The 15,874-nt window shown below is 43.1% G+C and overlaps 1 protein-coding gene across 1 annotated transcript in view; it reads right to left on the reverse strand.

Annotated features, from left to right (window-relative positions):
- Positions 1-15,874, reverse strand: part of EXOC3L4 (exocyst complex component 3 like 4) — a 175,588-nt gene that overhangs the window by 124,952 nt on the left and 34,762 nt on the right. Inside the window, exon 2 of the mRNA XM_056545841.1 lies at positions 13,938-14,166. The gene's annotated coding sequence lies outside the window, so the exon portion shown is untranslated. The remainder of the gene's footprint in view (positions 1-13,937; positions 14,167-15,874) is intronic.

A 15,874-nucleotide genomic window follows, 5' to 3' on the forward strand; every position in this document is an offset into this window, starting at 1 on the left:
ACAATCACAATGGACACTGGGGAACCACATTTTTTTTTTTTTGCTTAGGCACAGGTGAGGGGGGGGGAGGCAGCCTTAAATAGGTAGTTCTTGGCCGAGATAGGTGGAGGACAGATTAATAGGGCACTGCTTCTGCCTGACCCCTGTGTACTCCACCACCTCCTGTGCCTGACCCCCGTGTACCCCACCACCTCCTGTACCTGACCCCCATGTACTCCACCAACTCCTGTGCCTGACCCCCGTGTACTCCACCAACTCCTGTGCCTGATCCCCGTGTACCCCACCAACCCCTGTGTCCGACCCCTGTGTACTCCACCAACTCCTGTGCATGACCCCTGTGTACTCCACCAACTCCTGTGCATGACCCCTGTGTACTCCACCAACTCCTGTGCCTGACCCCTGTGTACTCCACCAACTCCTGTGCCTGACCCCTGTGTACTCCGCCAACTCCTGGGCCTGACCCCCGTGTACTCCGCTTGTGTTCCGCCTGCCTGCGCTGTCTTGCTACCTACCCACGACCTACACCTGGATCCTGACCCCTTGGTGCCTCACACCACTTTCCTCAAGTCTATTTTGCCATCCGTTACCCGCACCAGGACCAAATCCTGAAGGGGGAGAAAGCTGCATGGCCTTGGGCCACGTTTAAAGGGGTACTCCACTGGAAAACATTTTTTTTTTTTAAATCACCTGATGACAGAAGGTTAAACAGATTTGTAAATTACTTCTATTAAAAAATCTTAATCCTTCCAGTACTTAGCAGCTCTTGTATGCTGCACAGGAAGTTCTTTTACTTTTTGAATTTCCTTTCTGTCTGACCACAGTGCTCTCTGCTGACACCTCTGTCCATTTTAGGAACTGTCCAGGGCAGGAGCAAATCCCCATAGCAAACCTCTCCTGCTCTGGACAGTTCCTGACATGGACAGAGGTGTCAGCAGAGAGCACTGTGGTCAGACAGAAAGGAAATAATAAAAAAAAAAAAATTACTTCCTGTGGAGCATACAGAAGCTTATAAGTACTAGAAGGATTAAGATTTTTTTAATAGAAGTAATTTACAAATCGGTTTAACTTTCTGTCATCAGTTGAAGTTTTCCACCAGAGTACCCCTTTAAAGTTTCCACCTACAGACCCATAGGAGAGTTTGTTTGTTGCGCCACCGATTGTGCTTTGTAATGACATCACTCATTTTACCTCCGAATCTACAGCGAAGCCAAAAAACTATTATTTGTGGGACAAATTTTTTTTTTTTTTAAAGGGGTATTCCAAAGGAATTTTTTTTTAAATGTCAAGTGTATGCTTTGCTCTAGAGCTGCGTTTTCCAACCAGTGTGCCTCCAGCTGTTGCAAAACTACATCTTCCAGCATGCTCGGACAGGATGAGATATTAGCACGGCATATGAGGTCGAGTTATGAGGGCAGGATATGAGGATGAGATATTAGGACGGGTTATATGAGGACAATACAGTGATCCCTCAACTTACAATGGCCTCAACATACAATAGTTTCAACATACAATGGTCTTTTCTGGACCATTGTAACTTGAAACCAGACTCAACCTACAATGCTATGGAATCTGCCAAATGTATCAATGGCTGGAAGAACTGACCAATCAGAATGGATATTTCACTGGTAAAACCTGTGTATTCCTAAAGTGAATGCACTGACTGACGTCTGGTAGCGCCCCCTACAGTACAGGGAGGTATTACATGTTCTGTACTCTTTACCTGTATTACTGAAGTGCATGCACTGACTGATGTCTGGTAGCGCCCCCTACAGTACAGGGAGGTATTACATGTTCTGTACTCTTTACCTGTATTACTGAAGTGCAATTACTGACTGATGTCTGGTAGCGCCCCCTACAGTACAGGGAGGTATTACATGTTCTGTACTCTTTACCTGTATTACTGAAGTGCAATTACTGACTGATGTCTGGTAGCGCCCCCTACAGTACAGGGAGGTATTACATGTTCTGTACTCTTTACCTGTATTACTGAAGTGCATATAGTGACTGGTGTCTGGTAGCTCCCCCTACAGTACAGGGAGGTATTACATGTTCTGTACTCTTTACCTGTATTACTGAAGTGTATACACTGACTGATGTCTGGTAGCGCCCCCTACAGTACAGGGAGGTATTACATGTTCTGTATTCTTTACCTGTACCAGGGTTAGCTGCTCCTTTGGACACCAGGTGAGGGCGGCTCCATGTTACTTTTTTAGGACATTGCGTGTTCTTTACAGGACCCTAAAGAAGCTTCTGTCCTCTACATGGACCAGTGTTTCCCAAAGAGGTTGCCTCCAGCTGTTGCAAAACTACAACTCCCAGCATGCCCGGACAGCCTTTGGCTGTCCGGGCATGCTGGGAGTTGTAGTTTTGCAACAGCTGGAGGGCTGCAGTTTGGAGACCAATAGTATAGTAAGTCGGAAGAGCCTCCCCCGCACTTTCTTCTTGCACTTTGTAGGTTGTTAATACGTCCATGAAAGGGAGTGAGCGCAGAGCTATGAGTCAGGCGCGTGCGGCAGGTATTAAGCCTGATACATAAGACAGGCAGGGACTCCATTTACCGTACATTTAGTCATCATAGGACCCATTAATAGCCGCACTTTTACTGTAACGCTGAATTCTCCCATTGTGTCTGAGCTGTCCTTAGATTTATTGGGATTAATCAGTCGTGTGCAAGTTACATAACGCACAACGGTGTCAATCACATCCAGGGACAGTCCGTGTATCTAAGCAGTGTATGTCTGCTGAGTCACTGTATCTAAGGCTAGGATCACACAGCATTAAAGGGGGGGGAAAAAATAAATTAAAATCAACTGGTGCCAGAAAGTTAAACAGATTTGTAAATTACTTCTATTAAAAAATCTTAATCCTTCCAGTACTTATTAGCTGCTGAATACTAAAGTGGAAATTCTTTTCCGTTTGAAACACAGACATCATGACCACAGTGCTCTCTGCTGACATCTCTGTCCATTTTAGGAACTGTCCACGGTAGGAGAAAAATCCCCATAGAAAACATATGCAGCTCTGGACAGTTCCTAAAATGGACAGAGATGTCAGCAGAGAGCACTGTGGTCATGATGTCAGCAGAGAGCTCTGTGTTCCAAAAAGAAAAGAATTTCCTCTGTAGTATTCAGCAGCTAATAAGTACTGGAAGGATTAGGATTTTTTTTAATAGAAGTAATTTACAAATCTGTTTAACTTTCTGGCACCAGTTAATTAGAAAAAAAATTAAAAGTTTTCAACCGGAGTAGCCCTTTAAAGGGGTCCGCTGGGGGGAAAAAAATAAATTAAAATCAACTGGTGCCAGAAAGTTAAACAGATTTGTAAATTACTTCTATTTAAAAAATCTTAAAGGGGTACTACCGTGCTGACAACTTATCCCCTATCTAAAGGATAGGGGATAAGTTGCCTGATCACGCGGGGTCCCGCCGCTGGGGACCCCCGCGATCTCGCACGCAGCACCCCGCTCTCATCAGGCCCCGGAGCGAACATCCGCTCCGGGTCTGATGACGGGGTCGGTGATCGTGATGTCACAGCTCCGCCCCTGTGTGATGTCAGGCTCCGCCCCCTCAATGCAAGTCTATGGCAGGGGCGAGACAGCTGTCTCGCCCCCTGCCATAGACTTACATTGAGGAGGCAGAGCGTGACATCACATGGGGCGGAGCCGAGACCTCACGATACTCCGGCCCCGTGATCGGCAGTCATCAGACCAGGAGCGGATGTTTGCTCCGGGGCCTGATGAGAGCGGGGTGCTGCGTGCGAGATCGCGGGGGTCCCCAGTGGCGGGACCCCACGCGATCAGGCAACTTATCCCATATCCTTTAGATAGGGGATAAGTTGTCAGCATGGTAGTACCCCTTTAATCCTTCCAGTACTTATCAGCTGCTGAATACTACAGAGGAAGTTGTGTAGTTCTTTCCAGTCAGACCACAGTGCTCTCTGCTGACACCTCTGTCCATGTCAGGAACTGTCCAGAGCAGGAGAGGTTTTCTATGGGAATATGCTAATCTGGACAGTTCCTGACACGGACAGAGGTCAGACTGGAAAGAACTGCTAAATTTTCTCTTTAGAATACAGCAGCTGATAAGTACTGGAAGGATTAAGATTTTTTAATAGAAGTAATTTACAAATCTGTTTAACTTTCTGGCACCAGCTGAATAAAAAAAAATTGTTCTCCATTGGAGTACTCCTTTTAAAGGCAACTTTTGGGGAGTTTTGTTCTACACAGTGCATGTTCAGGTTAAAATGTGAAGTTTTCTTTATTCTGTAGGTGACAACAACACCTAATTTATATAGTTTTTGGGTTTATTTTAACAGTTCAATATAATAAAAATTATAACTTTTTGTAAGGAAATTAGTATGATAAAAAGTGTCCTCTTCCGACCCCTTTAACTCTTTAAATTTTCCGTATACGGGGCTGTGTAAGGGCTTATTTTTTGCGCCGTGATCTGTAGTTATTATTGGTACCATGTTTGTGTAGATGGGAATTTTTGGGCATTTTTTTTCCTCTTATATGAAGTGACAGAAAAACAGCAATTCTGGATTTTAGTATTTTTATATTTATGCCGTTCATCGTGCGGTTTCATTAACGTTATATTTTAATAGTTTTTATAATTTTATTTCCGCATGTGGTGTTTATTTTGTATATTTCTTTTCTAAAAATGGGAAAGGGCTTATTCACATTGATTAACACTTTTCTACTTTATTTCTTTCGCTATTTTTTAGTCCCCAGAGGAGATTATTACATAAAATCTTTCGATTACAAAAAGCTGTTTAATGCTGTATGCTTGGAGTTGTAGTTTTGAAACAGCTGGAGGCACCCTGGTTGGGAAATACTGCTCTGTACTGATACAATGTAACAAACTGCAGCTGTACAATTCATGTATTTATAAAGCGTGGAGCGCACAGTACTGGAATCAATCTATGGAATACAATATTTATTATATACAGCTAGTTGCAGGGATTACAGAACATTTTAGGACCTCTGCTTGTTGTCAGTGAATTGTATCAACTTGTTTCCATCTTGAACAGTATTTCCCAATCAGTTGGCCTCCAGCTGTCACAAAACTACAACTCCCAGCATGCCTGGATAATTCACACAGACACATCAAAGATTTTTTTGACACTAAGGCTTTAAGGATGTGTTCTCACAGCGCAGATTTGTTGCAGATTTTTCCCAACTAGCATCTACAGGAAAGTCAAAATCTGCAATAAATCTGCAGCATTACAGTCTGGTGTAAACATACCCTAATAGTAAACTTAAAATCTGTAATACATTTTGGCGCCTCCAGCTGTTGCAAAACTACAACTTCCAGCATGCCCGGACAGCCTTTGCTGGGAGTTGTAGTTTTGCAACAGCTGGAGGCAACCTGGTTGGGAAACACCAGGGCTCAGGTCCTGCAGGAACACAGTTCCCATTAGCAGGTCTCCTGCAGGACTAACCCTTGAGTGACAATCATAGGTGAGTCCCCACACTTTTTTTCCCTAGGACTTAACCCCTGGGAAACACTAGTGTGCAACCAGGCCTGGTGCAAGGATTTTTGCCACCTTAGGCAAAAGCTCATTTTGCTGCCCCTTGACCCCACTCATTGGCACACCCCACCTTACTACTGGGGTGACACACTGTAACAAACCTCCTCCTCATGTAATCACCTTACTACTGGGGTGACACACTGTAACAAACCTCCTCCTCATGTAATCTCCTTACTACTGGGGTGACACACTGTAACAAACCCCCTCCTCATGTAATCTCCTTACTACTGGGGTGACACACTGTAACAAACCTCCTCCTCGTGTAATCTCCTTACTACTGGGGTGACACAATGTAACAAACCTCCTCCTCGTGTAATCTCCTTACTACTGGGGTGACATAATGTAACAAACCTCCTCCTCATTTAATCTTCTTACTACTGAGGTGACACACTGTAACAAACCTCCTCCTCATTTAATCTTCTTACTACTGGAGTGACACACTGTAACAAACCTCCTCCTCATGTATTCTACTTACTACTGGGGTGACACACTGTAACAAACCTCCTCATCATGTAATTTCCTTACTACTGGGGTGACACACTGTAACAAACCTCCTCATCATGTAATTTCCTTACTACTGAGGTGACACACTGTAACAAACCTCCTCGTCATGTAATCTTCTTACTACTGGAGTGACACACTGTAACAAACCTCCTCATGTAATCTCCTTACTACTGGGATGACACACTGTAACAAATCTTCTCCTCATGTAATCTCCTTACTACTGGGATGACACACTGTAACAAAACTCCTCCTCATGTAATCAATTAGGGGTTTTGGCAGGGTTTTTTTGCTAGATGGGCGGGTGCTTCGGATGCTGACTAACTTTATTGATGCAGGCAGAGCGGCACCCCCATTAAGAGTGTCCTCTAGGCGGCTGCCTATTTTGCCGACCCTGCGTGTAACTGACATTATACTGGTGCAATAGAACAAATTGCGGCTGCACGAGCAGAATTGCGCTTTCTGCCATTGGTTGTGTATATAAATTCTATTGAAAAGCAACATTGTGTACACTAAAGTCTACTCCCTGTCATATCCCAGAACATGTCGCTGATGATTTTTCACGTATTTTTGTTGTTTTTCGCCCACCTCTTCATACTTCCCCGGATGTCACTTCGTGTTACCTTTATATAATTGCCGGATAATTATCGTCTTAATGTATTCTATTATTAGGCGAGCCGTCGCGAATGTCGCTTCTTTCCCCCCGATGTGATGATTAAAGATTTGCTATTCAAAGACTTTTTTTTTTTTCGCTGCGTTTCTCAGGGCTATGGATCTGCTGTCTTCAGATCTGTTCCCACGTACTGCTAATTTATTTATCCCTTCAGATACAGGAACCTATATATTATTTCATTATATGGAACAGACTGGGACATTGTCGCGCTGCGCTCACTCAGAGGTTCCAATCCTGATACAAAATATAATATTAGACAATTAGCCAATGTAACTGTTCTTTTAATATAGTGTTTCCCAATAAGGGAGCCTCCAGCTGTTGAAAAACTACCACTCTTAGCATGCCCAAACAGCCAATGGCGTAAAGCGCAATTCTGCTTGTGCAGCTGCAGTTTGTTACATTGTATCAGCATAAGGTCATTAAACACTAGTGTTTCCCAACCAGGGTGCCTCCAGCTGTTGCAAAACTACAACTCCCAGCATGGCCAGACAGCCGTCGGAGAGATGTGCTCGTGATGTCAGCAGAGAGCTCTGTGTTCCAAAAAGAAAATAATTTTCTCTGTAGTATTCAGCAGCTAATAAGTACTGGAAGGATTAAGATTTTTTTATAGAAGTAATTTACAAATCTGTTTAACTTTCTGGCGCCAGTTGATTAAAATAAAAAAAAGTTTCCCACCAAGTACTCCGGTGCTTACACATCTTATCCCCTATCCAAAGGATAGGGGATAAGATGCCTGATCGCGGGAGTCCTGCAGCTGGGGACGCCCGTGATCACGCCCCCTCCCATAGGCTTTCATTGAGGGGCGGAGCGTGATGTCACACGGGGGCGGGGGCGTGACGTCACATGCCACCGGCCCTGTGATCGACCGTAATCAGACCCGGAGCGAACACACTCACATTTTTTAATAGAAGTGATTTACAAATCTGTTTAACTTTCTGGCACCAGTTGATTTAAAAAAAAAAAAAAGGTGTCCATGGGAGTACCCCTTTAAGATCCCATTCGCATTTCTAGTACTAAGATTACACTGCACATTTACTACGCCCAAATCTTATGTGGAAGTGTGCACTTTAAATGAAAAATGCTTCACAGTATTTTTTGTACATACACTTTGTCCACTATATATATTATAAATAAATATCGATCTTAATGTTTTAATTCTTTGTTTATTTATATTTATTGATTGATTTATGTATTTAGTTGTTTATTTTTATGCATTTATTTTTTGTTTATCTATTTATTTATATTTATTTGTTGATTAATGTATTTAGTTGTTTATTTTTATGCATTTATTTTTTTGTTTATCTATTTATTTATTTATATTTATTTATTGATTCATGTATTTAGTTGTTTATTTTTTTTGTTCATCAATTTATTTATTTATACTTATTGATTTATGTATTCAGTTGTTTATTTTTATTTATATATATTTTTTTGTTCATCAATTAATTAATTAATTTATATTTATTTATTTATTGATTCATGTATTTAGTTGTTTACTTTTTATTTTTTATTTTATTTTTTGTTTATACATTTATTTGTTTACTTATTTTACATCCAAAGGGGGTAAAAAAAAATGTAGACTTTCTGCCTGGAGAAATTCTGTGCAGACGTTCCATGCATGGCAGGTGCCGACTAAAATCCGCAACACAAAAATTCACAAGATCTGCAACAAATCTCCAGCCTATGGGCTCATTAACACAAACGGATTTAGTTGCGAATTTCCCACTGGGTGTTTGAAAGGCTCTCCGCGGCTGTTCGCAGCAGGTTTTCGGCGGCTGATTTTCTGGCTGATATATCTCAACTGGCTCCAGAAAGTTAAACAGATTTGTAAATTACTTCTATTAAAAAATCTTAATCCTTTCAGTACTTATGAGCTTCTGAAGTTAAGGTTGTTCTTTTCTGTCTAAGTGCTCTCTGATGACACGTGTCTCGGAAACCGCCCAGTTTAGAAGCAAATCCCCATAGCAAACCTCGGTTCCCGAGACACGTGTCATCAGAGAGCACTTAGACAGAAAAGAACAACCTTAACTTCAGAAGCTCATAAGTACTGAAAGGATTAAGATTTTTTAATAGAAGTAATTTACAAATCTGTTTAACTTTCTGGAGCCAGTTGATACAAATATAAAAAAAAGTTTTTTTCTTGGATAACCCCTTTAAAATCTGCAATAAATCTGAGTGCCCTTAGGTCTTGACAGCTTCTAGATGAGTGTTTCCCAACCAGCGAGCCTCCAGCTGTTGCAAAACTACAACTCCCAGCATGCCCGGACAGCTGTCAGCTGTCCGGGGATGCTGAAAGTTGTAGTTTTGCAACAGCTGAAGGCACCCTGGTTGGGAAACAATGTTGTAGATGGAAACAGGGTTCTAGGTGCAGTTAGTGGAATCCAGGAGAGGGTTAATTCCGCTCGCTTACAGGTATGGTGTATTATTATTTCATACACAGGGAGATCAATGTGCAGCTTGGTCTCTCGGCTGATTTGTGCCGTGTAATGATCCTGCCGACAACTGACGGATCAGAAATAGCCGTCGCCGAGCGCCGGCTTCTGTTCTGCATGATTCATAAAGGCATGTGAATGCGGGGATGTATCTACACTCTGCACCAGCCGCGCGCGCGAGCACACACAAAGTCTATTTGTCATCATCTTTGTTACAATCAGAAGACAAGACAGCATTTAGCGGAGGTTAATTGTAGAAAATCACGATGAGGAAGGCGAGCGGGGGATGGGAAAACACATTGTGCCGCAGATAGATGGGAACATATCAGTCGTATCCCGTGTGCGCCGTGTCAGAACAGGGAGCGACACCGCAGGACCGTATCGCTAATAAAAATTTAAAGCGTTAGGGTATCTTTAGATGAAGAAAGGAAGAGATCCCGGCACCAGCTTATCTTTCCAAATGCTCTTTAAAGGGATACAGTGACCCCTCGACCTACGATGGCCCCGACATACGATCATTTCAGCATCAACATACGATGCTTTTGTATGTCGGGGCCATCGCATAAACCGCTATCCGGCAGCGCAGACTGCTTCAGCTGCCACCGGATAGCCGTTTACGGTGCCCCGTGTGGTCCGCTGACGATCACTTACCTGTCCTCGGGGCTCCGGCACGCCCTCTTCTGGATCCCCTGCATCGTCGGCGCTCTCCATCGACATCACGTCGCTGCGCACGCCGTCCCGTCACAGAGAGAGAAGATGCCAGGGAAGCAGAGGCCTTGCCGGAGCGTCGTGGACACCCGGGGACGCGGCGACAGAGATGGAGGGCGACATCCAGGGCAGCGGTGACGAGCGGTGACGGTCCGGAGCGGGGGGCGACACGTGATTACAACTTCCTATACCAGTGGTCTTCAACCTGTGGACCTCCAGATGTTGCAAAACTACAACTCCCAGCATGCCCGGACAGCCGTTGGCTGTCCGGGCATGCTGGGTGTTGTAGTTTTACAACATCTGGAGGTCCGCAGGTTGTAGACCACTTTCCTATACTTTACATTGCACGGATCCCTCAACATACGATGGTTTCAACAAACGATGGTCCATATGTTGAGGGACCACTGTACTCTGCTGCTCAGTGTTTGGAACAAACGAGCCGGGAGCTCGAGATGTCATAGCCCCGCCCCCTCATGATGTCACGCCCCGCCCCCTCAATGCAAGTCTATGGGAGGAGGCGTGACGGCTGTTCATCTGAATTCTGGTATCCACGAGCACAGCTACATCTCCAGTGCTGCAACCTCCAGCTATAACTTAGGGTATATTTACACTGAGGACATATGTAGTCGTGGCTTATATCCACCACAAATGCCACTTTCCTGGAGGATTCTGTTGGAAAATTTAACTATTTTTCAATTCCGTGTCGGAAGTTCCATGACATGAGAACTGAGCATCGAAATTCCCATTGAAATCAATGGTTGGCTGCTGCGACGGAGAATCCACAGTATGAACAGGGCCTTACAGTCTTTATGAAAAAAATAAAATAAAAAGTTTTGAAATGTTCAAAAGGGGTTCGCTTAGTTTCTTATCCCTGCACTGTGGATGTTTACTCAATGGGCTGAATAAAAGACATGAACAGTGCAACTTTTTGTGTGTTATTAGGTTAGTTGCATTGTGTTTATCTATAATTGTCACTTTAACAGATCACATTTTATCAGTATTTAGAAATCCCCACATTTCCAAAGAGTTCAGTAACTTTTTCCCCCTGCACTATGGACATTTACCTAATGTGCTCAATAAAAGAGATGAATTATGCAACGTTTTGTGTGTTATCAAGTTAATTGCATTGAGGGACATGTACGAAGACTGGTGTGAGTTTTAAACTTGTCACGGAGAAAAAGGAGGACGTGCGCCATATTTATCAAATGTCGCATGGATTTTAATACAATTGTCGCACACAGCTATTTAGTTCTATAGGGCAAGATTGACCTGCGCTGTGATAGCTTTGAAATCTAGTCTGTGCAACATTTGTGAGACTTTTATGAGACATTTCACAAAAAGTTGTGTGACGAGACCAATCTCGCCACATTGTACTGGAGAAGCCTGGTTGCCCGCCTGCTGCCTTTGGACTATGGCCCTGGGAGATTGGGCCCTTTAAAAACAGTATTCAGCCATACCAGCGTGTATGTCCCTCATTCTGGCCCTTTAAATACAGTGGGGTCATTCGGTACTTGCCCTGTGTGAGCGGTGATACCCCAGATAGCTATGCCATGGAGCCCATTCATATAATGAAAGACTATGGGAATGACTTTAGCTCCATGGCAATTGAACTGTATGTGTGTGGTCTGAACACCATTTGATGATGTGCACTCAGACCTAAGCTATCTGGGGATATGTTGCATGTATATGTTTTATGTAGTAATTGTGGCATTGTGTAGTTTTATGCCTTTTTGCAACCATGTGCTCAATGGAGTCTGCCTCTATCCCTGGGAGATAATTGGATTTCTTCGTCCTGGGAGATAATTGGATTTCTTCGTCCTGGGAGATTATTGGATTTCTTCCCAGTTGTCTGGGGGATAGAGAGGAGGGAGGTATGGGTAAAGTGTGAAGGGCTTATGTTGAAGCCACTGCGATTGGCTACTGTCCACTATGTTCTACAGTCTTCCATCAGGTCCCCTAGGGGAGTGTCCACCTGGTGGAGACCTGGATAAATACCGGGCAGGTAGCCCCATTAAAGTCAGACCCCTGCTTGACCCTCAACACCTTGTCTCGTTCTTGGGGGGATTCACTGTATGCTGATAGGGACTGACTGCCAGGAGTGTAAGCCACTTGGGAGCTTTTCCTGTTCGTCTGCTAGCAGCTATTCGTGAGGTTCCAGTTCGGGAGTTTGGAGTGCTACCTTATTCCCTTGTATGCAGTTCGGGAGTTTGGTGCATTCACTTATATCCAATTCGTGAGTTTTGGTGATTTTACAGTAGCTGTGAAACGGGGATTATCGCCTAAACGGATTTTAACCCCTTGTCTGCTGAAACGGTCAGTTACAAGTTGCACATGATAAATCCGCGACCACTGCACAAAGTTCATGGTAATGAGATTTAAATGTTCTAAAGGAAATGTCGCAGAACGTGCTGCACAGGGCCAGCCTGCGACTTTTCATGCGATAAATTTAGATGAAAAAGCAGTCTTAATGGTTTCATAAATTCCCCTCTTTGTGTTTTTCTACAGTATATTTGTCACTTTAACAGATCATAATTTACCCCTGCATTGTGGATGTTTACTCAATGTGCTAAAATAAAAGACATGAACAGTTCAACTGTGTGTATATTTGTTGTTTGGTAACTTACATTGTGTTTGTTTATAATTTTCACCTAGAGAATAATCAGGACATATTAACTTAGTAATCAATGCCGAAATTCAGGTAATTCCAAAGGGTTCACTTACTCGATGTGCTCGATGATGCTCATGAACATTTAACTGCATGTGTGCTATTAGATTAGCTTCATTGTGTTTGTCTATAATTGACATTTAAAATAGCCCATTTTATTTGTAATAAATGCTGAAATCCACTTAATTCTAAAGGTTTATTTTCTTTTTTTTTCCTGCACTGTAAATGTTTACTCAATGTGCTTGATAAAAGTCTTTAAACAGTGCAACTTATTGTTTGTTGTTAGGTTAGTTATATTGTGTTTGTCTATAATGGTCACTTACAATTGCTACATTTTATTAATAATCAATGCAGAAATCCATGATATTCTAAAAAGTTTGCTTACCTACCTGGATGTTTATTCAGTGGATGTGGATGTTTATTCAGTGTACAACTGTGTGTTTGTGTGTTGTTAGGTTAGGTAAACTGTGCTTGTCTATGATTGTCTACGCCACATTTTATTAGTAAGAAATGCAGAAATCCCTATAATTCCAAATTAAAAATTTACTTATTTTCCCTGCACAGTGGATGTTTGCTATATTGTACTAAATAAAATATATGCATTGTACAACTGTTTGTGTGTTATTAGTTTTTTTGCTTATAAATGGTGACTTAAATAGACCACATTTTAGTAGTAATCAATGCAGAAACCCTCACAACTCCAAAGGATTCATTTTATTTATTTTCCCTACACTGTGGATGTTTACTGTATTGAAAATATTAAAAATATTTTAAAAAGTACAACTGTTTGTGTATTAGTTAAATTGCTTATAAATTGTAACTTAAAGGGGTACTCCGGTGGAAAACTATATATATATATATATATATATATATATATATATATATATATATATATTTATTATTATTATTATTATTATTTTATTTTTATTTTTTTATCAACTGGTGCCAGAAAGTTAAACAAATCTGTAAATTACTTCTATTAAAAAATCCTAAACCTTCCAGTACTTATTAGCTGCTGAATACTACAGAGGAAATTCTTTTCTTTTTTAAAAACACAGAGCTCTCTGCTGACATCACGAGCACAGTGCTCTCTGCTGACATCTCTGTCCATTTTAAGAACTGTCCAGAGTAGGAGAAAATCCCCATAGAAAACATATGCTGCTCTGGACAGTTCCTAAAATGGACAGAGATGTCAGCAGAGAGCACTGTGGTCATGGTGTCAGCAGAGAGCTCTGTGTTCCAAAAAGAAAAAAGAATTTCCTCTGTAGTATTCAGCAGCTAATAAGTACTGGAAGGATTAAGATTTTTTAATAGAAGTAATTTACAAATCTGTTTAACTTTCTTGCACCAGTTGATTTAAAAAAAAAAAAAAACACATTTTATTACTAATCAGTACAGAAATCACTGTCATACCAAAGGGTTCACTTACTTTTTCTTTCAAACGTATAGTGATGCAGAACATCATATTGGATTATCTGACAGTGTAATATCATTATTTACTGACAGCTGGAACCAATTCTTCATCAGGTCCCTGGAATTAGGACTCTGCCCTGTGATTATACAGGATAGATACCGGTGCAGAGATATTGTGTGCCGTAGGTTGAGGCGCAGCTGTGCTTTCCTTCCACACGACTGACAGGGTGTTGATCTGGTCTCTGCTGAGGATAGAGCAAATTGAGTAAAAAATGATTTGATGTGACTGTAATATGTTCCAGATAAGAGTGGAAAGTCACGTGATCCGTGGGCTGCGAAGTGCTGGCGCGCCAAATTACTCCTTCCTAGACACCTGCAGCTCTAAGGAACACAAGATAGTCCGACATCTTCTACCTAATGCAATGGTTTTCAAAAATGTGACTCTCCAGCTGTTACAAAGCTACAACTCCCAGCATGCTTAGACATCCTATAGCATGCTGGGACTTGTAGTGATGCAACGGTTGAAGAACTGTCAGTTGCAAACAACATGTGTATGGGCAGCTTAATAATATAGAGTGACCTCCAGACCTACGATGGCCCCGACATACAATCATTTCAGCATACAATCACTCTCAGAGGGAAGGCAGCGTCAACATAAGATGCTTTTGTATGTCGGGGCCATCGCATAAACGGCTATCCGGCAGCGCAGACTGCTTCAGCTGCCCCCGGATAGCCGTTTACGGTGCCCCGTGTGGTCCGCTGATGATCACTTACCTGTCCTCAGGGCTCCGGCGCGTCCTCTTCGGGATCACCTGCATCGTCGGTGTTCTCCATCGTCGACATCACGTCGCTGCGCATGCCGTCCCGTCATCCAATAGGAGCGGCGTGCGTAGCGACGTGATGGCGGCGACGGAGAGCGAGGATGCCGGGGAAGCAGAGGCCTTGCCGGAACGTAGGGGACACCCCAGGGACGCGGTGACAGTGATGGAAGGCGGCATGCAGGGCAGCAGTGACGAGCGGTGATGGTCCGGAGCGACGGGGACACGTGAGTATAACTTCCTCTAACAGTGGTCTACAACCTGCGGACCTCCAGATGTTGCAAAACTACAACTCCCAGCATGCCCGGACAGCCAACGGCTGTCCGGGCATGCTGGGTGTTGTAGTTTTGCAACATCTGGAGGTCCGCAGGTTGTAGACCACTGTCCTATACTTTACATTGCACGGATCCCTCAACATACGATGGCTTCAACAAACGATGGTCCGTTTGGAACGGATTACCATGGTATGTTGAGGCACCGCTGTACTCAGTCAATGCCCCTTCACCCACTTAATTATTACAGGGGTATTCCGCTGCTCAGCGCTTGGAACAAACTGTTCCGAATGCAGGACAGGGAGCTCGTGATGCCATAGCCCCGCCCACTCATGACGTCACACCCCACCCCCTCAATGCAAGTCTATGTGAGGGGGCGTGGCGGATGCCACGCCCTCTCCCTTAGACTTGCATTGAGGGGGAGGAGCATGATGTCAATAGGGGGCGGGGCTATGATGACATTACGAACTCCCGGCTCCAGCGTTAGGAACAGTTTGTTCCAAGCGCTGAGCAGCTGAGTACCCCTGTAATAATAAAGTGGGTGAAGGGGCATTGACTGAGTACAGCGGTGCCTCAACATACGATGGTAATCCGTTCCAAACGGACCATCGTTTGTTGAAACCATCGCATGTTGAGGGATCCGTGCAATGTAAAGTATAGGACAGTGGTCTACAACCTGCTATTTTTGGGTTGTTATCCACTATACCATCAACGATCTCACTTGCGGAGACTATAAATCCCAGCATGCCCTACAAATACCAGCAATAACAGTCACTACCCACATTTGTTATCTACTATACCACTAACAATCATATTATATGCTATATATGGATATTTGCTAAAGACTTTACCCACGGAGACTA

This window comes from Hyla sarda, chromosome 11 (genome assembly GCF_029499605.1).
Source record: "Hyla sarda isolate aHylSar1 chromosome 11, aHylSar1.hap1, whole genome shotgun sequence".
In the NCBI taxonomy this organism is placed as follows: domain Eukaryota; kingdom Metazoa; phylum Chordata; class Amphibia; order Anura; family Hylidae; genus Hyla; species Hyla sarda.